This window comes from Eretmochelys imbricata, chromosome 1 (assembly GCF_965152235.1).
Source record: "Eretmochelys imbricata isolate rEreImb1 chromosome 1, rEreImb1.hap1, whole genome shotgun sequence".
Taxonomy (NCBI): domain Eukaryota; kingdom Metazoa; phylum Chordata; order Testudines; family Cheloniidae; genus Eretmochelys; species Eretmochelys imbricata.
In genome coordinates this window covers 121015987-121042656 of record NC_135572.1, presented here as the reverse complement: position 1 = coordinate 121042656, position 26670 = coordinate 121015987, and the positions used below count along the sequence as shown (strand labels likewise).

Genomic DNA, 26670 nt, shown 5'->3' with positions numbered 1-26670 from the left:
GGAATCCCTGTTGAGGTTACAGGGACAAACCATCCCAATGAGTCGAAAGAATAGTAAATATGGCAGGCGACCAGCTTGGCTTAACGGTGAAATCCTAGCGGATCTTAAACATAAAAAAGAAGCTTACAAGAAGTGGAAGGTTGGACATATGACCAGGGAAGAGTATAAAAATATTGCTCGGGCATGTAGGAATGAAATCAGGAGGGCCAAATCGCACCTGGAGCTGCAGCTAGCGAGAGATGTCAAGAGTAACAAGAAGGGTTTCTTCAGGTATGTTGGCAACAAGAAGAAAGCCAAGGAAAGTGTGGGCCCCTTACTGAATGAGGGAGGCAACCTAGTGACAGAGGATGTGGAAAAAGCTAATGTACTCAATGCTTTTTTTGCCTCTGTTTTCACTAACAAGGTCAGCTCCCAGACTGCTACGCTGGGCATCACAAAATGGGGAAGAGATGGCCAGCCCTCTGTGGAGATAGAGGTGGTTAGGGACTATTTAGAAAAGCTGGACGTGCACAAGTCCATGGGGCCGGACGAGTTGCATCCGAGAGTGCTGAAGGAATTGGCGGCTGTGATTGCAGAGCCATTGGCCATTATCTTTGAAAACTCGTGGCGAACCGGGGAAGTCCCGGATGACTGGAAAAAGGCTAATGTAGTGCCAATCTTTAAAAAAAGGGAAGAAGGAGGATCCTGGGAACTACAGGCCAGTCAGCCTCACCTCAGTCCCTGGAAAAATCATGGAGCAGGTCCTCAAAGAATCAATCTTGAAGTACTTGCATGAGAGGAAAGTGATCAGGAACAGCCAGCATGGATTCACCAAGGGAAGGGTCATGCCTGACTAATCTAATCGCCTTTTATCATGAGATTACTGGTTCTGTAGATGAAGGGAAAGCAGTGGATGTATTGTTTCTTGACTTTAGCAAAGCTTTTGACACGGTCTCCCACAGTATTCTTGTCAGCAAGTTAAGGAAGTATGGGCTGGATGAATGCACTATAGGGTGGGTAGAAAGCTGGCTAGATTGTCGGGCTCAACGGGTAGTGATCAATGGCTCCATGTCTAGTTGGCAGCCGGTGTCAAGTGGAGTGCCCCAGGGGTCGATCCTGGGGCCGGTTTTGTTCAATATCTTCATAAATGATCTGGAGGATGGTGTGGATTGCACTCTCAGCAAATTTGCGGACGATACTAAACTGGGAGGAGTGGTAGATACGCTGGAGGGGAGGGATAGGATACAGAAGGACCTAGACAAATTGGAGGATTGGGCCAAAAGAAATCTGATGAGGTTCAATAAGGATAAGTGCAGGGTCCTGCACTTAGGACGGAAGAATCCAATGCACCGCTACAGACTAGGGACCGAATGGCTAGGCAGCAGTTCTGCGGAAAAGGACCTAGGGGTGACAGTGGACGAGAAGCTGGATATGAGTCAGCAGTGTGCCCTTGTTGCCAAGAAGGCCAATGGCATTTTGGGATGTATAAGTAGGGGCATAGCGAGCAGATCGAGGGACGTGATCGTCCCCCTCTATTCGACATTGGTGAGGCCTCATCTGGAGTACTGTGTCCAGTTTTGGGCCCCACACTACAAGAAGGATGTGGATAAATTGGAGAGAGTCCAGCGAAGGGCAACAAAAATGATTAGGGGTCTGGAACACATGACTTATGAGGAGAGGCTGAGGGAGCTGGGATTGTTTAGCCTGCAGAAGAGAAGAATGAGGGGGGATTTGATAGCTGCTTTCAACTACCTGAAAGGGGGTTCCAAAGAGGATGGCTCTAGACTGTTCTCAATGGTAGCAGATGACAGAACGAGGAGTAATGGCCTCAAGTTGCAGTGGGGGAGGTTTAGATTGGATATTAGGAAAAACTTTTTCACTAAGAGGGTGGTGAAACACTGGAATGCGTTGCCTAGGGAGGTGGTGGAATCTCCTTCCTTGGAAGTTTTTAAGGTCAGGCTTGACAAAGCCCTGGCTGGGATGATTTAACTGGGAATTGGTCCTGCTTCGAGCAGGGGGTTGGACTAGATGACCTTCAGGGGTCCCTTCCAACCCTGATATTCTATGATTCTATGATTCTAAATTATTATTATTAAGGGTATGGAACAGCTTCCATATAAGAAGAGATTAAAAAGACTGGTACTGTTCAGCTTGGAAAAGAGAACACTAAGAAGGGATATGATAGAAAGATGTGGAGAAAGGGAGTAAGGAAGTGTTATTAATAGAAGCAATAGGCACGCCCTTTATAGTCCCTTTCTTTGTTTACCTATATTTACATGAAACAATTAAAGTCTGCAGTCTCCTCCTGCCCATAATCGTGTAGACTGTAGAATACATTTTTAAAATACTTTCTTAGCAACTAAGTCCTCAAAAATGTTAACCACACATTTTAGAGTAGTCCCTCCTAGGTTCTGTGCATCCTATAGAGAGAGTTACAGCAAGAGTCGCACTAAGATTTTCTATATGGAAGTTACAGAACAATCTTAGTCATAATTATCTCAAAATAGCCATATTTTTAGTTTTCAAAGAAAAAGTAGCATGGAAAACATTTGACCAGGGACTTAATATTCTCCCAGTCTCTCAAATTTGGCTATAAGGCACCAAAAATAACTTAGCACTCTTCATTTTTATTTTCTACATCATAAAAGATATACCTAACTAGAAAATTTATCATAGTAAAAAAATACTATAGGAGAACAACCCAAATGGGACAGAGCAACCTTCCATTTTGTAATTACTCCCAGAAGAATTCTGCACCAAAACATTAAAAATTCTGCACACTATTTAAAAATTCTTCAAAATTCTGCATATTTCATTTGTCAAAATAAAGCAATATAATCATGCTAGTTTCAATTATTTTGGTATTTTATTTAAACTACAATACAAGGGATGGAGAATGGAAGTGGGGAGCGTTGGAGGAAATCACCAACCCCCCCTCCCCCCAACAGTAATGGAGCACATTTTGATAGGAAATTTTTTCAGTCCAAAATTTAGACCAGTTCTAATCACTAAAGCATCATAAGCATTTATAAGGCCATACTGTCCTTTACACCACTCTGGCAATGTAAAGGAGCCTTAAAACTTTTACACCTGTGTTATACTCCTGGGGGAATTTACAAAGAAAATGGGAACAATTCACTAAGCAGGCAGGCTGCTACGTTCTGCTCTGTCTGAGGGGACAGAGCCTGCCCGAGGGGACAGAGCCTGCCCCACACCTACCTCCTCAGAAACACCCCAAAGGCCTGCCCCTCCATGCAGAGTGTGCTGTAATAGCGAGCAAGAGGGACAGAGTATCTCCCTCTCTCACACACACGACTGCCTAGCCTCCCCTCCCCCCCCTGGTGATTTATGTCTCTACCGGCTACTCCAGGTGCCTGAACCAGCCTCCCTGAGCTGCTGGGGAGGAGCGCATGACTGCTCTTGTGACTTTTTCTGCGGGAAAGCAAAGAAATCTGCGGGGAACATGAATTCTGCATGTGCACAGTGATGCAGAATTCCCCCAGGAGTATGTCATGTGAACAATCCAGTAGAGCGAGAGTTCAAGAATTCTTAGGTCCTATCTAGATGAGGAAAAAAGGTGTTTTATTTTTCTACCTACTGTTTAAAAAATAAGTACCTAGTAAAGGTTGTGTTTAGCATGATGAACTTATGTATGTATAAACATATTTTTAAAAAAATCTACTCTAGAGGTGCTAACACCTATGTAAACAGCATTTTCTTAAAACATATGAGCTAATTTAAAAAAAAAAAATTTTTTTTTCCTAACCTGGTCAGGGCCTCTGGGGAAAAACAGCAAGGAACCATCTTTCTGGCAAAGGGGAGAAAACTTCAATAAGTGTGTGGTGGGGAGGTTGTTCTTATCTGTTTTCCCCATTCACTAAGGGCCCAATCTTAGAAACTCTGACTCCAAAGTCTAATTTTAGGTATGGTGTACACATAAAACGTATATTGGCACAGCTATGTTTGTCAGGAGTGTGAAAAACCCACAGCCCCTAACATAATTATGTCACCAAAACTTCCCATGTAGACACAGCTGTGCTAACAAAAGAATGCTTTTAGCTAGCTAACGTTGAGAGTGATGGTGCTCCTACACCAGCAGAAAAACTCTTTGTATGGTGTACGCTGTATCTACTGGAGGGGACTATGCCAGTACAGTCTCTGTCATGTAGCCTCTCTCACATGTATAGTTCCATTGACTTCAACTGAATTATGTGGAAAAGTAAATATCAGAATTGGGCACCAGGTATGGCCCCAATGAAGCAAAGATAAGTCATGTCATTCATTTCAATGAGGGACAGATCAGGCCTTTATTGGAATCATCATATGTGGTGAGAACATAAAAGCCACACACCCCCTATTTTATGGAGTTCACATACCTGACGTCTATATATACACTGACATGTTCACAGTATTGTATTGCCTCATTTTTTCCTAAGAATTTCATGTCAAGTGCAAACTGGTGCAATATGCACAAAACTGGGAAATGGTTTGGATACTATGTAATTGGAATAAACAAAAAAATGCTGATAAATACTAAGTCTATTCATCACTGTACAGGAATAACAAGTAGGCAATGAGGCACAAGGAACCTCTCTCCATTCCATGCCCTGGACACAGACCAAGGTCAATCACAGTCCCTGCTGCTGCTACTCCCTTCCTCTCTCCCAAAAGCACCTCTCTCCAAAGGGAAAAATGGGACACTTCCATGCCCTTCCACACTAGTCCATAAAGGCACTATTAACAGCAAAGTGCACCAGTCTAGAAGGCTTATGCAATCTATGTAAACCATCCTGCACACATGAGAAGGATTGTGCTTTCCTGAGGCACAGCCTCTCCCCCAGTTCCCCTGAGGCAGGCCAGCTCAACACTGCCCCAACAAAGGGCTGGGCCTTAAAGCACAGTATAACCTTTGTAAACTGCTTTAAGATCTTTGGATGACAGGAGCTTTAGAAATGGAAGGTATTTTATACTACTTACCTTCTGTTGGTAGTCATGTCAAAATTTATTGTCCCAACATTACAGACGTTTTCCCTGCCTCTGCTGTACAGTGCCTCAATATTTACTCATCCAATGTTATTTTGAAAAGTAAAAGAAGAAAAAAAATCTGTTTATTTGAAGAAAGGGAGAAAAAAAACCCAAGGACTGTAAAGGACAACAAAGGACAACAAATAGCAACAAATTGACAAAAAACAAAAAAAAAAAACAACAACCCTGTTTCTCTTAGTTATGTTACTAACTCCTTTTTGGAAACAATAAGAAATCTGCCTTCAACTCAGATCTGTATTCTCCAGTTTTCCAACGCATTTTTATATGCTCCCTCCAACACAGACTGAGAGGGTTTGTTTACATGTCCCAGTACTGGCTCCTCACAGGCATCATACACACTGAGGACATGATGAAGATCACATGCAGCTCTGAATCTCCTGTGCTTCCTCCCCCATTCATAATGCCATTTCTTTTTTTTGATACATCTGCGGGAAATTTAGTGTTTATTTGAAAATTTAAAAAAAAAAAGGTAAAAATTGATAAAAACCAAAAACGAAGGGCAGCGGTCAGGGTGGACAGGTGCTCAGTAGTTATATGGGCCACATGGTGTGGGGGGCACTGACAATGCAGTGATCAAGTGGTCTCTGATCACTCCCTGCCCGTCTTGCTCCACCACTGTACAGAGGAAGTGGATGAGGCCATGCCGAAAGGCTGGGATCAGGTGGGGTCTCTGCCCAGAATGGGGGCCAACACTCAGAGGGTGCATCCTTTGGCTCCCTGTTCGCAGACTCCCCACCTGCCTCCTCAGCATGCCAGTGCAGATGAGAGTTAACTGTTGACTGGTGGCTGCTGCAGCTACACAGCAGAAAAACAAGATGGACAGGGACCCAGGAAGTGGACAGGGCAGTGCTGAAGGGCCTGGGTCAGGAGGGGGCTCTGTCTGGCATGGGGGCCAGTGCTCACAGAGTGCAGCCTTCTCCTCCCCTCTTGACTCTGGCCCTTCAGCACAGCCCCACCTACTTTAGCTGTGAAAAATTCCTGAGCCCCAAAAATCCAAAATTTGGATGAAAATTATTAAAATTTGAATACTGGCTTTGTCAAAACCCAAGAAATCTTCTGAGAGAATCGGTAAATACTGAAAACGACCCCTACCCATTCACTCTGCAAGAAAGGTATAAGAGAGCTCCAGGCTGTTACGGCATGAAACTGGTATTCAGCATTCCATTGCTAACTAGCATTTTGAGGGGGTGTCCCACAATAGCTTTGGGAGAAGAAGGAGGCAGGAGGGAAGGTTTGCCCTTGTTTCCGGTTTCTCTCTCCCCTCAGTGGGAAGGGGGTGTCTCCCAGTCCAACAACAGTACCCTTCCCCCAGATCTCAGAGCAGGAGATTCCTTAGGCCTGTACATCTTCACTGATCTTCCATGGCTTCCCCTGGAGCTGCTCCCCTTGTGTTGCAGGAGAAGCCCTGTAGCTGGCAGCAACCCAGGCTTGTAGGACAGTGATACTACATGTGCACACTCTCAAGCTGTTGTTTACACGGGTTTCAGAAACAACAGACTATGTTTACTGGCCAGAAACAAAAAAGTTGGAGCAAAATAAAAAACAAACAAGGCAGACAGAAACTGTTCCTGGGACAGGGATTCTAAATATACATGATTTACAACTAGTAAATGTTAAGATGACAATATTCCTTTAAAAACAAACCTGAAAAATTACTCCCACATTTTAGCACACGGCTGCACTATACTCTTTACCATCATATTTGATTCTCACTCACAGCACTGCTGTTTTGACAGAACATTTCTCTTCCAAGCTACTGACAATTCAGTCCATAGACAGCGTTTCTCCTTTTTTGTGGCAGTGTTCCACAGAAGGACTCTGAGATCATCATGTACTTGTTTTCACAACAGAACAATAACTACTCAGTACATTTATGTCATCATTAATTATAAAGAGAAAAAGAAAAGATGTCACTCTCTCCAGAGCTTCCTTCCAAGGATTTTACAATCTCAAAGACTTCATGGGCTTGGAATAGTCACCAACCACTCAGTTTAAAAAAAAAAATCTTCTGGCTATCTAATTGCTTGTAGAACATATTAGGAGAGGTGGTTGGGGAGGGAGAGAGAGATTCTGAGAGGGGAAGGAAAATAAAAAGAAATGAAAGGTGGGAGCCTAAGGCAAAATAACCTAGACACTATGAAAGCTCTCAAAACACCCCTAATGCAGTCACCTGCAATGTGAGATAATTTAAACTAAGGCCCTTTTTTAAGCCTGCCAGTATAAATCTGTGAGATGCATCAAGGATGTAAGCTACATAATCACCCTCTACGAGACATACTGTACATTAAACTCTGTCCACACAGTGCACTTTCTAACTAGGATGACATTCATATATTGATACTTGTATTCATATACACTCTATATAGTAAAAAGAAAAGGAGTACTTGTGGCACCTTAGAGACTAACCAATTTATTTGAGCATGAGCTTTCGTGAGCTACAGCTCACTTCATCAGATACATACCGTGGAAACTGCAGCAGACTTTATATATACACAGAGAATATGAAACAATACCTCCTCCCACCCCACTGTCCTGCTGGTAATAGCTTATCTAAAGTAATCGTCAGGTTAGGCCATTTCCAGCACAAATCCAGGTTTTCTCACCCTCCACCCCCCCACACAAATTCACTCTCCTGCTGGTGATAGCCCATCCAAAGTGACAACTCTTTACACAATGTGCATGATAATGAAGTTAGGCCATTTCCTGCACAAATCCAGGTTCTCTCACTCCCTCACCCCCCTCCAAAAACCCACCCCCATACACACACAGACTCACTCTCCTGCTGGTAATAGCTCGTCCAAACTGACCACTCTCCAAGTTTAAATCCAAGTCTGTGTGTGTATGGGGGTGGGTTTTTGGAGGGGGGTGAGGGAGTGAGAGAACCTGGATTTGTGCAGGAAATGGCCTAACTTCATTATCATGCACATTGTGTAAAGAGTTGTCACTTTGGATGGGCTATCACCAGCAGGAGAGTGAATTTGTGTGGGGGGGTGGAGGGTGAGAAAACCTGGATTTGTGCTGGAAATGGCCTAACCTGACGATTACTTTAGATAAGCTATTACCAGCAGGACAGTGGGGTGGGAGGAGGTATTGTTTCATATTCTCTGTGTATATATAAAGTCTGCTGCAGTTTCCACGGTATGTATCTGATGAAGTGAGCTGTAGCTCACGAAAGCTCATGCTCAAATAAATTGTTTAGTCTCTAAGGTGCCACAAGTACTCCTTTTCTTTTTGCGAATACAGACTAACACGGCTGTTACTCTGAACTCTATATAGTAATATCACTCTTTCAATTTCCAAGCAGTTAAACTCTGGTTGAGCCTGAGGGCTAAACAAAGGCTTACCTGTGCCCTACCAACAATAAATAGCTGCCATTTAACAAAATAGGTCATCTCAAAACTGTGATAAAAATGAGTGTGAGCAACAAGGAATATGAAGCTAATAAATGAATAGGTGCTAGATCTCTTTTTATCTAATCTGATTACAAAAGGGCTATATTAATCCTGCGACTGAAGAGAAGATCTCTTTACAAGATCCTTGTTCCTACAGTTTAGAGTAATATACTTGGAATATTTTGTTATTGGCTGAGATGAAAAGATCATATTCCTTTCCTATTCATTCTATCCATTGGTAAAGTAAACCAAAACATGAATCAATAGTGCATCTATTTATCAAGCTTCATTTTTATGGGCAACAAACTACAGATTAATTTGTTTTTCAGCTGATGCAGTTAAAGTACATCCATTTATCTACCTAAGGCATTTTGTAAAGTGCCAGTCGCCATGACATGTGTGTTTTAATCTGTATCACATACCATGCAGTGAGACATGATCAGCATCTCTTCTAACGGTCAATATTTCCCGTGCTTAAGGAAGCCACAGACAAGCAAGCATCAACGCAGACACTAGTTTGCATTTTCTACTATGTAAGAATGTTCTTTGTACGAAGAGACAATTTTTATCCTTTTATCCCTTTAAACTCCATCGATCCATCTCTACAAACTGTAAAGTCTGCAAAAATACTACTAAATACAAATTACATCTACCCTGAATCAGCAGTTTTAATGCTTCCAGTATATTTGTAAAGAACTTTAAACAACATATAAAACAACAAAATGTCAAAATCTGGGGCCAACCCTGTGATCATATAGGAGTGTTCTACATGGTCATGCAGGACAGCTGGATTTCATGATCAGTCCCTCTCTCATTCCCTTGGCTGGCAGAGGCAAGGAGCGTAGAAGAGGAATGTCAAGGTTCCTTCCCCACTCTGAACTCTAGGGTACAGATGTGGGGACCTGCATGAAAGACCCCCTAAGCTTATTCTTACCAAGTTAAAAACTTCCCCAAGGTACAAACTTTGCCTTGTCCTTGAACCATATGCTGCCACCACCAAGCGTTTTAAACAAAAACCAGGGAAAGAGCCCACTTGGAGACATCTTCCCCCAAAATACCCCCTCAAGTCCTACACCCCCTTTCCTGGGGAAGGCTTGATAAGAATCCTCACCAATTGGTACAGGTGAACACAGACCCAAACCCTTGGATCTTAAGAACAATGAAAAATCAATCAGGTTCTTAAAAGAAGAATTTTAATTAAAGAAAAGGTAAAAGAATCACCTCTGTAAAATCAGGATGGTAAATACCTTACAGGGTAATCAGATTCAAAACATAGAGAATCCCTCTAGGCAAAACCTTAAGTTACAAAAAGACACAAAAGAAGGAATATACATTCCACCCAGCATAGCTTATTTTACCAGCCACTAAACAAAAGGAAATCTAACGCATTTCTACCTAGATTACTTACTAATTTAACTGGAGTTGTAAGTCTGCATTCCTGATCTGTTGCTGGCAAAAGCATCACACAGACAGACCAACCCTTTGTTCCCCCCTTTCCAGATTTTAAAGTATCTTGTCCTCTCATTGGTCATTTTGGGTCAGGTGCCAGCTAGGTTACCTTAGCTTCTTAACTAAGGAAGGATTTTATAGCACTGTATACAGAAAGATGTTTACCCTTCCCTTTATATTTATGACAAGGAAGCATTTCCAGTTCCACATAGAGGGACAGATACAAAGAAAAGGAGTAGAGAAAACAGCGTGTCTCATCTTTTTCAGCTAATCAAGGAACAGCATTGGCAGGTTCTGAAAGGAGTTATGGAATAGAGAATTTTCTTGAACTGAGAAATGGATTAGATCAGAGACAGATTTTCTTCTTTATTAAGAGCTCTAAAGGGGGGAGGGGAATTATTGGAGAAAATGTTTACAATAAGATTGTTTACATTTATCTGGCAAATCATGTCTCACAATAGGTTTATCCTAATAGAGTACATTTATATAAGATATGGGATTGACCCAACAAAAATAATAGAGATTTCCAGAATTTACAAAAAAACCCATTGTGCTCAGTCATATTTTTCAGAAAGTTTGAAATAAAAGTTTTTGACTCAAGTTGGCTTTTGTGATCCTCCATGTGACAGCAATCATCCTTCTGAAAAGTGATATTTGGGATAGCAATATTTGAACTCATTGCCTATTTCAAACAATCAGGATTTGATTTTTAAGAGGTGACCTCCTTTTTGTGCATGCAACATGGCACATGGAAACATTCAGGATATGTCTACACTTAAAGCGATGCAGCTGCATCGCTGTAGCGCTTCGTGAAGATACTACTTATGCCAACAGGAGAGCTTCTCCCGTTGCAATGGGTATTCCACCTCTGAGAGGTGGTAGCTATGTCTATGAGAGAAGTCCTCCTGTCAACACAGCATTGTTTACACTGGGGATTAGGTAAATTTAACTACATCGCTCAGGAATTTCCACACCACTGAGCAATGTAGTTATGCCAACGTAAGTTGGTCACATATAGACCAAGCCTCAGGCACACATTTTTCAAACTCTAACTTGTGTGTTAGTGGTTGTTAGAACTTGAAAAGTGCATGTGCAGGTTGTTGGATGTGCAAAGTTACATATCCACAAAAGGAGGGTGATGTGAGATCCCCGTGATAAAAAAAGCACAGCTAAAATTTTCAAGGTTGGGTGACTGAAGTTAACCACCTAAATCCATAATACTCTGGAGGTACCTCAATAAGCCCCAATTCAGGACAGTGCATAAATATATGTTTAACTTTAAGCACATGTTTAATCCTACTGAAGTCAATGGGACTTGCTCTTTTCTGATCTGAGATTTTAAAGTGGCCTGAATTTCAGACACAGTGAACAGACAATTGCCATTGACTTCACTGTGAGCTGCAGGTGCTCAGCAAATCAGGTCACTTTTAAGGAGATACCTAAATACAGATTAGGCATTCATATCTGAGAAATCTAGTTTCAGGTCTTTCATAGTCAACTGCCAATAAAAGCTGCTAGAAGGCATATTCTAAAACTCAAAATAAGCAGAAATCTTTCTTGCAAGAAAAACACAATCCTAGGTGGGTTCCATTTACAGAGCTTCCAACAGTCACAGTATTTTGGTAGACAGTTGACTGTGAAGGTGTTCTTTAGGTAGATTTGGATTAAGTATTGATCCTTTCAATATGCTGTAATTAAACATTTAGTACTGCAATACTACTAGCAATCCTATTGCAGAATCTATGGATAAAATAGGAGTTTTTAACAGATGGGTTCTGGAAACTTGTAACCCAAATACTGCAGTATTTTTACAATTAAAATGAATAAATGGAAATAAAAAACATGTGATTTTCAGTGAAGTAAATTTAAACAATCCAAACTGTTTTAATTCCTTGATACAAGAGTTCCATTTAATTCCAGGAAATCTCTCATTCACTTTTCATGCTGAACAGAATGCAGAATTCAGAGTGGTAGCCATGTTAGTCTGTATCAGCAAAAACAACAAGGAGTCCTTGTGGCACCTTAGAGACTTAACAAATTTATTTGGGCATAAGCCCAAAGATCCAGCCATCTACGAAACATCAAATTGCCCCCGACTTAGACATCTGGTTCCTTGGTGGAATGAGGATTTCAAATTAACAATCAAGGAAAGAAATAAGGCACACAAGCACCACTGCAGTACACAGGCTAGTGGCACGCAGGCCTGGGTGGCTTCAGGACACCAGCAACAGCTGTGCTCTCTCTGCCTTTATTATCCTGAGGAGTGAGATATCCGCTAAAATCACCACCACCTGTGGAAAACGGTGCTGCAACCAGTGCTATTGCTCTATACTCGTGTATAAATATAAAGGGAAGGGTAAACACCTTTAAGATCCCTCCTGGCCAGAGGAAAAACCCTTTCACCTGTAAAGGGTTAAGAAGCTAGGATAACCTCGCTGGCACCTGACCAAAATGACCAATGAGGAGACAAGATACTTTCAAAGCTGGAGGGGGGGCGGGAACAAAGGGTTCTCTCTGTCTGTGTGATGCTTTTGCCGGGAACAGAACAGGAATGGAGTCTTAGAACTTAGTAAGTAATCTAGCTAGAGATGCGTTAGATTCTGTTTTGTTTAAATGGCTGACAAAATAAGCTGTGCTGAATGGAATGTATATTCCTGTTTTTGTCTCTTTTTGTAATTTAAGGTTTTGCCTAGAGGGATTCTCTATGTTTTGAATCTGATTACCCTGTAAGGTATTTACCATCCTGATTTTACAGAGGTGATTCTTTTACTTTTTCTTCAATTAAACTTCTTATTTTAAGAACCTGATTCATTTTTCATTGTTCTTAAGATCCAAGGGTTTGGGTCTGTGTTCACTTATGCAAATTGGTGAGGATTTTTATCAAGCCTTCCCCGGAAAGCGGGTGTAGGGTTTGGGGAGGATTTTTGGGGGGGGGGGGGGAAGACGTTTCCAAGGGGGCTCTTTCCCTGTTATATACTTGTTAGACGCTTGGTGGTGGCAGCAATAAAGTCCAAGGGCAAGAGGTAAAATAGTTTGTACCTTGGGGAAGTTTTAACCTAAAGCTGCTAAAAATAAGCTTAGGGGCTTTTCATGCAGGTTCCCACATCTGTACCCTAGAGTTCAGAGTGGGGAAGGAACCTTGACAACTCAGTTTCATGCAACCGAGTAATTCCCTCCTCATTCAACCTCAGCCCTGGAGGTCCGTACACACCCAGGCAGGTGCTAAGAGCGGTGCTATGCACGAGCACTCTGAAGCAGAAGTGTCAATAAGCATGTCTTGTTTGAAACTTTAGGGGAGCTAGGGAAGGGAGTTCTGAATCTTAACTCTCACTTCCCATTGTGACTATATTGACAATGGTACCTCTGTGTGTTTTAGCTTCAGCTGATGCCGTTGTGGCCTTGAGGGCTTCCCCCTCCACACCTGCAGAATGCCTGAGCCACATATGGAGAAGAAAGAAGAGAACATGAGATGACATGTTTAATGAGATCCTGCGAGCCAGTGCTGCATCAAACCATAAGGATCAACACTGCAGACAGCCTGGAGAAGGGAAGAGCACACAGGAGGAAGGCCCAGCATTCCCAGCAGGAAAAGGAGAGGGAGTGCATGATGGGACTTCTCGGGCAGCAAACACAGACGCTGCAGACTCTTGTGGGCCTACAGGTTCAACAGTCACGGGTTCGCCTACCTCTGAAGTCCATGGAGAACTCCATTACAGCACCTCCCGACACTCCCCTCCCCTTCAACATTCCATATGGCCTCAGAGGCTTCCTCCCTATCACAACACCCCAGGGAACATTAAGGACAACCACAGCTTCATATACACTGACCTGTGCAGGTATTGCAGGTATTGTGTTGCTGTATGTGCAGGTAAAATGGACATGAATGTCCTTTCCACTTGTTAAGTTCTGTTCCACTAATTTATTAAGGTTTTAAGTTGCACAGACTTCTTCTTGCACAGGTTTTGTTACTGAATAAAATACTATTTGGAAAATAATTAATCTTTTATTAGTTCACAGCATATGCCCCAGAGTGCCTAGCAGTTCGGAAAACACCACTTACTTGGTACAGTACAGTTTGACACAATTCATAGGATCAGTGACAAAAACAGTGTAATAATCAGAAATGTACAGCAAACACTGAAAAATTAATACGTGCATTGACAGTGTTGTAGTCATAGACATACACCAAGCACCACACCATTCCTAACAGGCCCCAAAACAGCAGGGCCAGGTGTATCACAGTACACCATACATTCCTGTGGCTCACTGTTAAAGTGCTCTTTTAAAGCTTCCTGGAGCAGCATAGCTCCTGTGTCTGGCTGTTCAAACTCAGCAGACAGCAATTCCACCTCTATCCTCCACCCTGGAAGCAACTTTTCCCCTTTTGATTCACAGATATTATGCAGGACACAGCAGGCAGCTATAACCATTGAGATGGTTTTTTTCACTGAGATCCAATCTTGTGAGTAAACAATGTCAGCGTCCCTTCAATCTACCAAAACTGCATTCAGCTGTCATTCTGCACCTGCTGAGCTGTTAGTAAAATTTTTCCTTGGTACAGTCAAGCTGGCTGGTGTATGGTTTCATGAGCCACAGGAGCAAGGGGTAGGCTGGGTCCCCCAGGATCACTGTTGGCTTTTCAACATCACTAGTGGTAACCTGCCAGTCAGGAAAAAGAGTCCCTGCTTGTAGCTTTCTGAAAAGTCCTGAGTTCGTAAACATGAGAATGTCATGCACCTTCCCTGACAAGCCAACACGGATGTCAGTGGATCACCAGGGTTTCTTCACCAACACTTGCATAACTGTAGAAAAATAGCCCTTTTTGTTGATGTACTCTATGGCAAGGTGGCTGGTGTGAAAACAGAGATATATATGCTGTCTACTGCCCCACCGCAGTTTGGAAACCCCACTGCTGCAAATCTATTCACTATGTCCTGCATATTGCAGAGAGTCACAGTCCTGCATAGCAGGAGGCAATTAATGGCCCTGCATACTGGCATAACAATGGCCCTCACGGTGGATTTTTCAACTCCAAAATGGTTTGCCATCAACAGGGGTAGCAATCTGACATTGCAAGTTTCCACAGTGCAATCGCCACTTGTTTTTCCACTGTCAGTGTAGCTGTCATTCTGGTGTCTCTGCGCTGGAGCAATCTCAGCACACATATCCAGGAATATGGCCTTGCGCATTCAAAAGTTTTGCAGCCACGGCTTGTCATCCCAAGTTTGCACTACAATGTTATCCCACCAGCTAGTACTCGTTTCTCAGGCCTGGAAGCAGTGCTCCACCATATGCAGCTGCTCCATGAATGCCACCAACAACCTTGAATTGGTTCTCACTATGTCCCACAACCATCTGTCCTCCAAGAAATCATCATGTTCCCTGCTGCTGTGGTTCTTCTTACAGCTCTGCAAATACCAGAGAATCATGCGTCTTGTGCTTGCAGTGCTTATGACAATAGTGCAGAGCTGTGCAGGCTCCATGCTTCCATCAGAGATGGCGGAGAGCAAGAACCACACAGGTTCATAAGAATTTTTAAAAAGGTGCAAAAATTATGGAATATAGATGACATTCCGTGATGGAGACACTTGCATGCTGGGATGTTGACCCCTTGCTCCCAGTCACCCCTGCACGACTCATTTCTGCCCAACCATGCATTGCCAAAACTTCCCAAAATACAGTAGGGCTGGACAGTGGCAGGTTACACACTGAGTTACTTACCTATGGTGCACTGCACTATGCATTGACACAAGCAGTCCTGGTGAACACATGCAATGCCGACGCAAGAAGCCAAGTATGCATGCACATAAGCGATTAACTGCAGCAGCTTTATGTCAACATAGCTTGCATTGATCAAAGTTTGTAATGTAAACGTGGCCTATGTCTACACTTAAAACCTTATAATGGAACGGCTGTATCGCTGCAGCTACGCCACTGTAAACACTCACTACAGCAAGGGGAGCAGCTCTCCCATTGCTATAGTTAATCCACCACCTCAAGAGGCACTAGGTAGGTTGATGGAGGAATTCTTCTGTCGACTTAGCACTGCCTACTGTGGGAGGTAGGTTGGCATAGCTACATCTCCCAGGGGTGTGAACTGTTCACACCCCTGAGAGACATAGCTATGGTAATGTAAGTTTTCAGTGTAGACCATTCCTGAATGAAAAGATATAAATTTTAAAAACTTGGCTAAAAACGAATGACGGAAGTGGTGGTCATAGCCTCATGGACAAGGCTGCTGCACCAAAAAACAAACAAAGAAAGCACAGGGCGGGAGACCCAGGAGACAGGAGGTAGGGAGAGCTCTCTCTCCCTGGGAAGGGCCTGGAGCCCATTAGTTTGGGACTGGCTATGGCCAGGAAACAGAGTTGCAGGAAGTTTTTCCTAATGTCCAGCCTAAACTGTTTTTGCTGCAATTTAAGCCCATTGCTTCTTGTCCTATCCTCAGAGGTTAACGAGAACAATATTTCTCCCTCCTCCTTGTAACAACCTTTTATGTACTTAAAAATTGTCATGTCCCCTCTCAGTCTTCTCTTCTCCAGACTAAACAAACTCAATTTTTTCCAACCTTTAAATCATTTTTGCTGCTCTTCTCTGGACTTTCTCCAATTTGTCCACATCTTTCCTGAAATTTGGTGCCTACAAGAATACTCCAGTTGAGGCCTAATCAGCGTGCAGTAGAAAAGAATTATTTCTTGTGTCTTGCTTAAAATACTCCTAATACCTCCCAGAATGATGTTTGCTTTTTTGTTGTTGCAAGTGTTACACTGTTGACTCATATTTAGCTTGTGATCCACTATTACCTCCAGATCACTTCCCGCAGCACTCCTTCCTAGGCAGCCATTTTGTATGTAGGAGTGGGATTAATTCTGGTGGTGGGGCCCTAAAGAGGAGAGGAGCCCTGAGCTAAGATCTGCCAGGACCAGGGATTGAGGAAGAAGCCCAGGTGGGGCAATGGACTTTTTTTATTCAGAGTTGAACCCCTCAACTGAGCTGTTAAAAATTTGGCCAGAGGGCCGAGCCACAGAAGATCCAGTAAGGCAGTCTGCAGAAGGGACTAGCTGGGACCAACCATCGTGGCCAACAGAGGGAGTGCAAGAGGCAATGTCCCCTGCAATGCCGTGTCCAGGCAGGAGCGGCTGCCCATGTCCACGTAAGGACATGAATTTACACTGCCATTCTCCCTCTGCATTCAGGCTCTTGCTCAGTCTGATTATTTCATCTCTAGAGTATTAACATTCATCCTTTCAGATCTGTTGCTACTGCTAAAATACTAGTTATCTCAGCTGGACTAGCATTGTAAGAGCCAGATGGAAATGACCTGTTGGGCTGTATTATTAAAAAGTCAAGTACCTCAGGCCAGGTATCAGCCACACATGCAGTTACTGCACTTCTGCATAAAAATCAGGTGTTCTGCATGCAAAGTCTTAGAGATAAGGGGATGGCCACATTTTTGAATTTCGGTGCCCAAAGCTAGGCATTTAAATCCACATTTAGGCATCTAGATAAAAGTGATCTGTTGTTCAGAAGTGCTGAGCATCTCCAGGTTTCACTGAAGTCAATGGGAACTGCAGATTCTCAGCAACACTTCGTATCAGGTCATTTTACCTAGAATTAGATGCTTACGGATAGACAAGTTATGGGTCATGAAGTTACATAATATCTCTTTAACAAGGTCTGACATGTTTCATGAAATCCTTCCCATCTTTTTTTCTAATGCTCTTGCTTTTTGGGAACTATTACTACCTCCATTATTCCATCCTACTAAGTGGCTTCAGGGCAACTATGCAATTTTGTGTCCTCTCTTTAAATAATGCAAAAACTACTTTCTTAGACACCTTAACATTCTCTAATTTCTGTTGCCTGCTGCACTCTGGATAGCTCATCCGTCACCCACCTGAGGTTGAGCAATAGGGACATTAGCTAGAGAGTACTAAATATTTTCTTTTGTGTGTGTGAGATCAGCTGCAACTGACACTTTTGGTCCAGTTTGTGTTTTGCCAGATTGCTTTTCATCTATGTTCCTTTTCTTTTACATATTAGTTCGTACGCCTCATACTCTGTTGTGTCACCGCTTTAGCATGATTACTTCATTCTATAGTATATATGTAGAGTGCCAATGCACCTATGACATTGTCTTACTTCTTTGATTCAGTTGAATTGTTGGCATCAAAAGGTCTTTTTATCCTTCAAAATCCCATCAGAGATGGGGTTATTAAGCTACAATACCTTTTCCATGTGGTACATCTTGTAATGCTTCAGAAACAAAGCTGAAATGTACTAGAATGTTAGGTGCTTGGACCAGACAAAGTTATACAAAAAAGGGATAAAAAACCTATTCAGCTATACTCACTACACATTTAACCCTGCAGTAGGCACATGTATGCTCTCTTCTGTGTTTTCAATGTATGTTGCCCTTTGTACTGGCAGAAAAAAAGAGATCGGAGAGACAAGGGAACAGGAGCAAGCTATTAAATATGGTTTGTCAAAAATTTGTAACCTGCAATAACATTTAGCATTATAGGTGCATTATATTTACAAATCTTCAAGATGTATTGAAATAGTTGACAAATGTTTTAAAGATACTTGCTGTTCTACTTAAGAAATCTAGGGCAAAATCCTGCCCCCTCTGGCTTCAAAAGGGCCAGGATTTCACCCCTATTGAATTACTTACTCCCCCACCCTTTCCTTCTATCACAATGTACTGGACTCCACTTACTTCAGGATGTGCTTTATGAGGGCAGGTGCTTTACTGAGGCATCTCCCAAGTAACTGATTTAACAACAGGCAGGAACTGCTCCTTAATGAGGACAGTATTGGCATAAATTCTGCTTAGCTAGCATGTATCATGGAGACATTACTGAAAGTGTTAACTGGTGCTAAATGTGTGTAATATTATATCTAATATTAAATCTGAGCTCAGATTTTTTTTTAATGCAAAAGCTGCTAAATAAAGATTAAAAGAAAAAAAAAACCCAAAAAGTGTACTCTAGTATTGCATTTCAAAACCTTTTCAAACTTATTTTTAAAAGGCATCTTCTCTTTGGCTCCTGAAATGAACTTCAGATGGCTGTATGGACCTGCTTATGTGGACCTCATTGCAGGATCACAGCCTTAGCTGTGAGAGACACTTCATTAGGACAATATGCTGTCCCCATAGAGCTGTCCCAAATGCATCTGACTTTGCTGTTCTACCCCTTTTCTTATAGATTTCTGTGACTGGATGTATAGGGGTCCCAAGTGGGCTGTGATGCTCTGTTCTAATTTCATCAGTAAGAAGCACTGCTGAACTGGATGGCAGTGCAGGATAGCTCCAGGCAATGCTTTTAATGCAGAGGGTATCAGACAATGATTAGAAGGCAAAGTAAAGATGAAACGAGTCACTTGTTTTATTGCAATTCATTTTAATCCACATATAGCTACTAAGCTAAGGGGTCTGGCAATGCTTCCTGTTACTGGCAAATACCACCACAAAGGCCCCCTTTTAGAACCCGGAAAGACCCTCATATCCATGCACAGTTCCCAGATTATTTTTTGCTGAACTATTCTGGATATACTATGGGGGAAAAATTACATATAAGCCAATGAAGCATGCAGTTGTGCATTGTATTTGCATTTGTTCAGTTCCCTGGCTCAAAATATTCACAAGCAATTTGAATTCCAGATTTACGTACACCAGTAATAGGTCGCTTATCCAGGCTTTCAGATCACTGCCCCAGCAGTCTCTATCAGGACACATTTCTGATACAGGCAGACCCCAGTTATCACATGGGGGAATGGATTCACTGACTGCTGTAGAGGCAGATGGTGCAGTCTGATCTTCCAAATAAGCTTGCTTCCCTACTTACAGAAGGGCCCACACCACCACACAGCAGAAGTTGGAGAGGGGAACTGCAGGGAAACCATTACTGACCACAGCTCACTGTACAACACAGCAGTTCTCCAACCTGTTCATTCCATGCAGAACTCCGCAACAGAGTGCTCTGCTGCCCTTTAGTGGATAAGGCACTAGATTAGGAGTCAGGAGACCTGTATTCCGTTCCCATCTCTACCACTGGCCTGCTATGTAATTTACACTATCAGCTCTGTGGGGCAGGGACTGTCTTGTATGGTGTGTTTGTACTGTGCTTAGCACAGTGAGGCCCCTATCTTGGGGGGTGTCTCTAGGTTCTACTCTAACAATAATAATGAATCCGCCTTCCCTCTCACTCTCTCATAACTTGCTTGTGAGAATGTTTCATTCTGTAGACCATCTCAAAGAGCTCTGCAAACACACTGGTGCTCCAAGGAACATCCTCTGAGCACCCGTGCACTAAAGCTATCCCTGTGCTTTCCAGGGTGAGCAGGCTGTGGCAGCTTGGGAAGTAGGCAAAGACAGAACGCGTCTTGCAGGGTGGATAATGGGGGAAGAGAGAGTGCAAAGAGCAATGAAAGGAGGGAAAGGAGAGAACTTAGCAGACTGGAAGCCCTTTCGAGGGAACAAGATTGCAAAGCTAGGTCTTCCAACAAAGACTTTTTTTAAAAAAAAATTTAACCCCTGCAAATTTTCAAACATAACAAAGCCTCTGGTAAGCATAAAGAATTATCCACAGCATTCAAATAGCATAGACGTCCACAGCATGAGAATGCCATTGAAACTGAAATCCAGAATTTGTGGGACGTTGTTAAAACCTCATTGCTTGAGATGTTGAAGCTCCCATATACAATATGTGTAGCTGTTTCCCTGCAATTTACCTTTAAAACTTGCTATTATTCAGCACCCTAAAGCATCATTTACTATAGTAATAACCACTAAAATGATGTTATATTACCTTACTCTATCTTCAGCTGCTAAAATCCAGCACAGGCATCCAGACTCAATTTTCTTTTTTAAATAAAACCTGAAAGACAATAAGAAAAAGAATCTCTGTGTGGAACCATAATAATGGAATAAGAATATGGAAAATAACTTTGGTATGAAATGAACAAATAGAATCATAGAATATCAGGGTTGGAAGGGACCTCAGGAGGTCATCTAGTCCAACCCCCTGCTCAAAGCAGGAGATTCTACCACCTCCCTAGGTAACGCATTCCAGTGTTTCACCACCCTCTTAGTGAAAAAGTTTTTCCTAATATCCAATCTAAACCTCCCCCACTGCAACTTGAGACCATTACTCCTTGTCCTGTCCTCTTCTACCACTGAGAATAGTCTAGAACCATCCTCTCTGGAACCACCTCTCAGGTAGTTGAAAGCAGCTATCAAATTCCCCCTCATTCTTCTCTTCTGCAGACTAAACAATCCCAGTTCCCTCAGCCTCTCCTCATAAGTCATGTGTTCCAGACCCCTAATCATTTTTGTTGCCCTTCGCTGGACTCTCTCCAATTTATCCACATCCTTCTTGTAGTGTGGGGCCCAAAACTGGACACAGTACTCCAGATGAGGCCTCACCAATGTCGAATAGAGGGGAACGATCACGTCCCTCGATCTGCTCGCTATGCCCCTACTTATACATCCCAAAATGCCATTGGCCTTCTTGGCAAGAAGGGCACACTGCTGACTCATATCCAGCTTCTCGTCCACTGTCACCTCTCGGTCCTTTTCCGCAGAACTGCTGCCTAGCCATTCGGTCCCTAGTCTGTAGCTGTGCATTGGGTTCTTCCGTCCTAAGTGCAGGACCCTGCACTTATCCTTACTGAACCTCATCAGATTTCTTTTGGCCCAATCCTCCAATTTGTCTAGGTCCCTCTGTATCCTATCCCTGCCCTCCAGCGTACCTACCACTCCTCCTAGTTTAGTATCATCCGCAAATTTGCTGAGAGTGCAATCCACACCATTTTCCAGATCATTTATGAAGATATTGAACAAAACCGGCCCCAGGACCGACCCCTGGGGCACTCCACTTGACACCGGCTGCCAACTAGACATGGAGCCATTGATCACTACCCATTGAGCCCGACAATCTAGCCAACTTTCTACTCACCTTATAGCGCATTCATCCAGCCCATACTTTTTTACTTGCTGACAAGAATACTGTGGGAGACAGTGTCAAAAGCTTTGCTAAAGTCAAGAAACAATACATCCACTGCTTTCCCTTCATCCACAGAACCAGTAATCTCATCATATGGTTAAGTCCACAAAAATATCATTCCATTAAAAAACTGAATCAAAAAGATGACTTTTTTTTTCCTTTTGTAAGCTAACGTCTCAATAGTTGGAGAAGGAATCTAGAGTGGGGACCACTTTTGAGAAAAGGAAGCATGTTAAAAGGTGCAAGAGAAATTTCAGAAGTCACATATTATTATTGTAAAGTCTTATGCTTAGAGACTGTGATTCATGTGTCCCTTACACTATAAAAACATTAGTGAAAACAGAATACATATCGATACAACTAGATTCCCAAAGATTGTCACTCGGTGTGTCACCCTGGAGCCTATTATATCTGTAGAGCGTGAAGTGATGAAAACAGCCACAAGCATGGCTGAGGGCTCTTTTTCATCAGAATATCACCAGGCTGAATCATCACCGGGTTTCACAGTATGTCACCATCGAATTGTTAAGTTCACAGCCATTTTGGCTTTACTAATTACACTCATTGTACAGCTACAATAAAGGCACGTATCTATGCCTTGCCAAGAGTCCTAAGCCACTGTGATATCAGAGGTAACTCAACCAATCACCACCGTACTCTACAGTTAATTTGTATGTGACAATTTCACTGGTTGCCTAAAGGAGACTGCACAGATGGTGGATTATTTGGCCCAACCACCATGTCCGTGTGCACTACTTCCACCCACACAAAAACACCAATATCCCAGCACAATCCCAACTAGACACAAATCAACACAACCACCCACACAACACAACCAATAAGCCCAAACATCACAGATTGTCTGTTGCGTCAGTGTGAAGCAATGGAAACAACTGCAAGCATGGTTGAGAGCTCCTTTTGCAGAATATCATCAGGTCCAATCATCACTGGGTTTTTCAATCAGTTACCAACCAGTATTTAAGTTCTCAGCCATTTTCAGCTTTTGCACACAACTTTATGAATTACACCTGTGCAACAGTCCAGGATTTCAGTTACTAATATATACTAAAAATGCTCTTTAATCACTATTAAATTCTGCAGGCATACTCAGAGTACATCCACCCCACAAAACCAAACAAATAAAAACAAACCAAAGCAGCAAGGAGACCCATTCAACTTTAATGCCACACTTCCCTATAGACCTGCAAATCACATAACAGGAAAGGCAGGCCCTTAACACTAATGCAGCAGAAAAGTTCTCTCCCATGAAGATTCTGCCTCTGGCTCCATTTCTGTACCCAGCATGCACCATATTATGATCCTACAGCAACAAGGGAATTGCCCTGCACATGCATAGAGTCAGCTCACCACTGAATAAATACTGTCTGACTTTCATACACGGCATGAGAAACTGTGGAAACTCTGCTCTGTCAGAAAGAAACAGGAATTTATCTGAGCCCATGTGGGCGGGCTGCCTGCATCAGTGTTGATTCCCCAGAAGCAAGGACATCACAGCATGGTGTGTGCTGGGACAGCACAGTGGACCCAGAACTAGACCCGGTAGAAGCAGCTTCAGGGGAACTAACTAGGCCGGTAAGCAGGGCATTCATCACACTTTGCTGAAGTACAGTCACTTCCCTTTAAATGGAGACTATATTCCTAAACAAGCGATCGTGCAATATAATCCCATTACAAACTCCCGCTGGAATTAGTGGTGTGAGTGTCATACATTGGCAAGGACTGTGCAGAATAAAAACTAAGTATTACTGCACTAATGCCGCATCATATTGCCTGCAGAAACATGTGGGGGGAGCCAAAAAAGTACCTTTGTTATCTCAGTTTGACATCTTTGCCTGTGTCCCCATACCCAGAATAATAAATGCCAAATGTCTCAACTGACTGTTAAGGAGCCAGAAAATTATTTTATTAATTAAAACATTTTATTTGAAGAGCAGAAAAAATACTTCAATTTGACCTATTTTATGCATAATACCAGGTAAAATATTTCAGCTGAAACATTGGAGCCATATTGCTGCACGATTGCACTGTAAACACATTTTTATACTACGTTGCACATAATGGTATAAAGGTAACAGGTGCACATACTCAATGGGCATTTCTCAAGCAAGATTCTTAGCCATTTTGAAAAAAACAATTTAAACAACCAAAGGCATCAATTAAAAATTAAACAACCAGAAGCCTCTTAAACATCAAGCTCTTAAAACTTGTAAAGTTTGGGGAAGACTCATACATAAAAACAATTAACATCACTGGTTTTACGTGATATTCCAACTAAAAAGTATTAACCACTTTATGTTATTATTTGTAAATACAGTCTATGACATAGGTATTTACATTGCAGTTATCATCAAGGTATTGGAGTGCCTTTTAGAGCAGTGGTTCTCAACCAGGGATACATGTACCCCTGGGGGTACTCAGAGGCCTTCCAGGGGGTCCATCAACTCATCTAGATATTGCCTAGTTTTACAACAGCCTACATAAAAAGCAATAGTGAAGTCAGTACAAACTAAAATTTCATACACGGACTTGTTTATACTGCTCTATATACTGTACACTGAAATTAAGTACAATATTTACATTCCAATTGATTTATTTTATAATTATATGGTAAAAATGAGACAGTAAGCAATTTTTCAGTAACAGTGTGCTGTGACACTCTTGTATTTTTATGTCTGATTTTGTAAGCAAGTAATTTTTAAGTGAGGTGAAACATGGGGTACGCAAGACAACTTAGACTCCTGAAACAGGTACAGTAGTCTGGAAAGGTTGAGAGCCACTGTTTTAGAGAATTGTACCAGTTCATATGAGAGATCTATACAAAAGACCTTTTTTCAGAGTAACAGCCGTGTTAGTCTGTATTCGCAAAAAGAAAAGGAGTACTTGTGGCACCTTAGAGACTAACCAATTTATTTGAGCATGAGCTTTCGTGAGCTACAGCTCACTTCATCAGATGCATACCGTGGAAACTGCAGCAGACATTATATACACACAGAGATCATGAAACAATACCTCCTCCCACCCCACTGTCCTGCTGGTAATAGCTTATCTAAAGTGATCATCAAGTTGGGCCATTTCCAGCACAAATCCAGGTTTTCTCACCCTCCACCCCCCCACACACAAACTTACTCTCCTGCTGGTAATAGCCCATCCAAAGTGACAACTCTCCTCACAATGTGCATGAAAATCAAGGTGGGCCATTTCCTGCACAAATCCAGGTTCTCTCACCCCCCTCCAAAAACCACACACACAAACTCACTATTCTGCTGGTAATAGCTCATCCAAAGTGACCACTCTCCCTACAATGTGCATGATAATCAAGGTGGGCCATTTCCAGCACAAATCCAGGCTCACGAAAGCTCATGCTCAAATAAATTGGTTAGTCTCTAAGGTGCCACAAGTACTCCTTTTCTTTTTACAAAAGACCTTTGTTTTCTTTCCCTGTTAAAGGGACAGGCAGGCTTGTCTAGAGTGAACTTCATTTCTTACTTCTAAGCCTATCTGACCTTCAGGTCGCACTGCAAAAGATTTTTTATTTAACTCTAGCTTTTGGAGAGAAAGGGTCTTGATGATGGCAAAGGCTTACACAGAGGTGGGGAGTTTTGTTGGTGGTCAAGTTTGGCCAGTGGGGTGAGCTGTTAGTTTTAACTGATTTTATTTTCGTTGGTAACATCAATCACAGGTGCCTAGAAGGTCAAGTAGGTGTCTTTTGTATTTTTAAAAATCTAAATAAATAAATAAATACAAATATTCTTATTTTTTCTGTTTTCCCACGGTGAGAACAGGCTAGGTAGGGTGAGGCTTGGTATTTTTCCTATCCAGACTGACAGTTCCTATATACTAAAATAGTTATTTATAAAGGAAAGACTGAAAGTCACAATTAGCTACAATCACAGTAATAGGTGCTTCTATAAATTTAGATACCAAGTTATAACCCTTTAATGGAGAGTGCCCCAGCTTAGCTGCAGGACATTTTATATGTTGCCAACATTTAAAATAGACAAGTCACTACTGGCTTCAAATTAGAAACAGGGAGTGAGAGAGATAAAGGAGATAATGGAGTGTACTGAAGCTAAAAATTCAATTAAGTTTCTAAATGGCTCAAAATGTGGTATCTAATGCTTATTCTTAGGGCCGTACCAAATTCACGGCCATGAAAAACACATCATGGACCATGAAATCTGGTCTCCTCCTGTGAAATCTGGTCTTTTGGGTGCTTTTACCCTATACTATACAGATTTCACGGGGGGAGACCAGCGTTTCTCAAACTGGGGGTCCTGACCCAAAAGGAAGTTGCAAGGGGGTCATCAGGTTATTTTAGGGGTCACAGTATTGCCACCCTTACTTCTGTGCTGCCTTCAGAGCTGGCGGCATACCATATCATGCTACTCTTCCTTCTGCGCTGCTGCTGGCAGCGGCTCTGCCTTCAGAGCTCGACTCCCAGTCAGCAGCTGCCACCCTCCAGCTGCTGAACTCTGAAGGCAGCACCGCCACTAGCAGCAGTACAGAAGTAAGGGTAGCAGTACAGCAACGCCCCCTACAACAACTTTCTTTGTGACCTCCCCCCCAACCCCCCAACTCCTTTTTCGGTCAGGACCCCTACAATTACAACAATTACAATTGTAAAATTTCAGATTTAAATAGTTGAAATCATGACATTTACCATGTTTAAAATTCTCTGACCATGAAATTGACCAAAATGGACTGTGAATTTGGTAGCACCCTACCTATTCTCCAACCAGCCTCTTCCAATAATGAATAGGGTTTTATAATGAAGG

General features: G+C 42.4%; 1 protein-coding gene across 5 annotated transcripts in view; it reads right to left on the bottom strand.

Annotated features, from left to right (window-relative positions):
- Positions 1 to 26670, bottom strand: part of INPP4A (inositol polyphosphate-4-phosphatase type I A) — a 198205-nt gene that overhangs the window by 100017 nt on the left and 71518 nt on the right. For all 5 annotated transcript variants that reach the window (XM_077814741.1, XM_077814756.1, XM_077814761.1 and 2 more), the window contains exon 2: positions 20678 to 20746. The gene's annotated coding sequence lies outside the window, so the exon portion shown is untranslated. The remainder of the gene's footprint in view (positions 1 to 20677; positions 20747 to 26670) is intronic.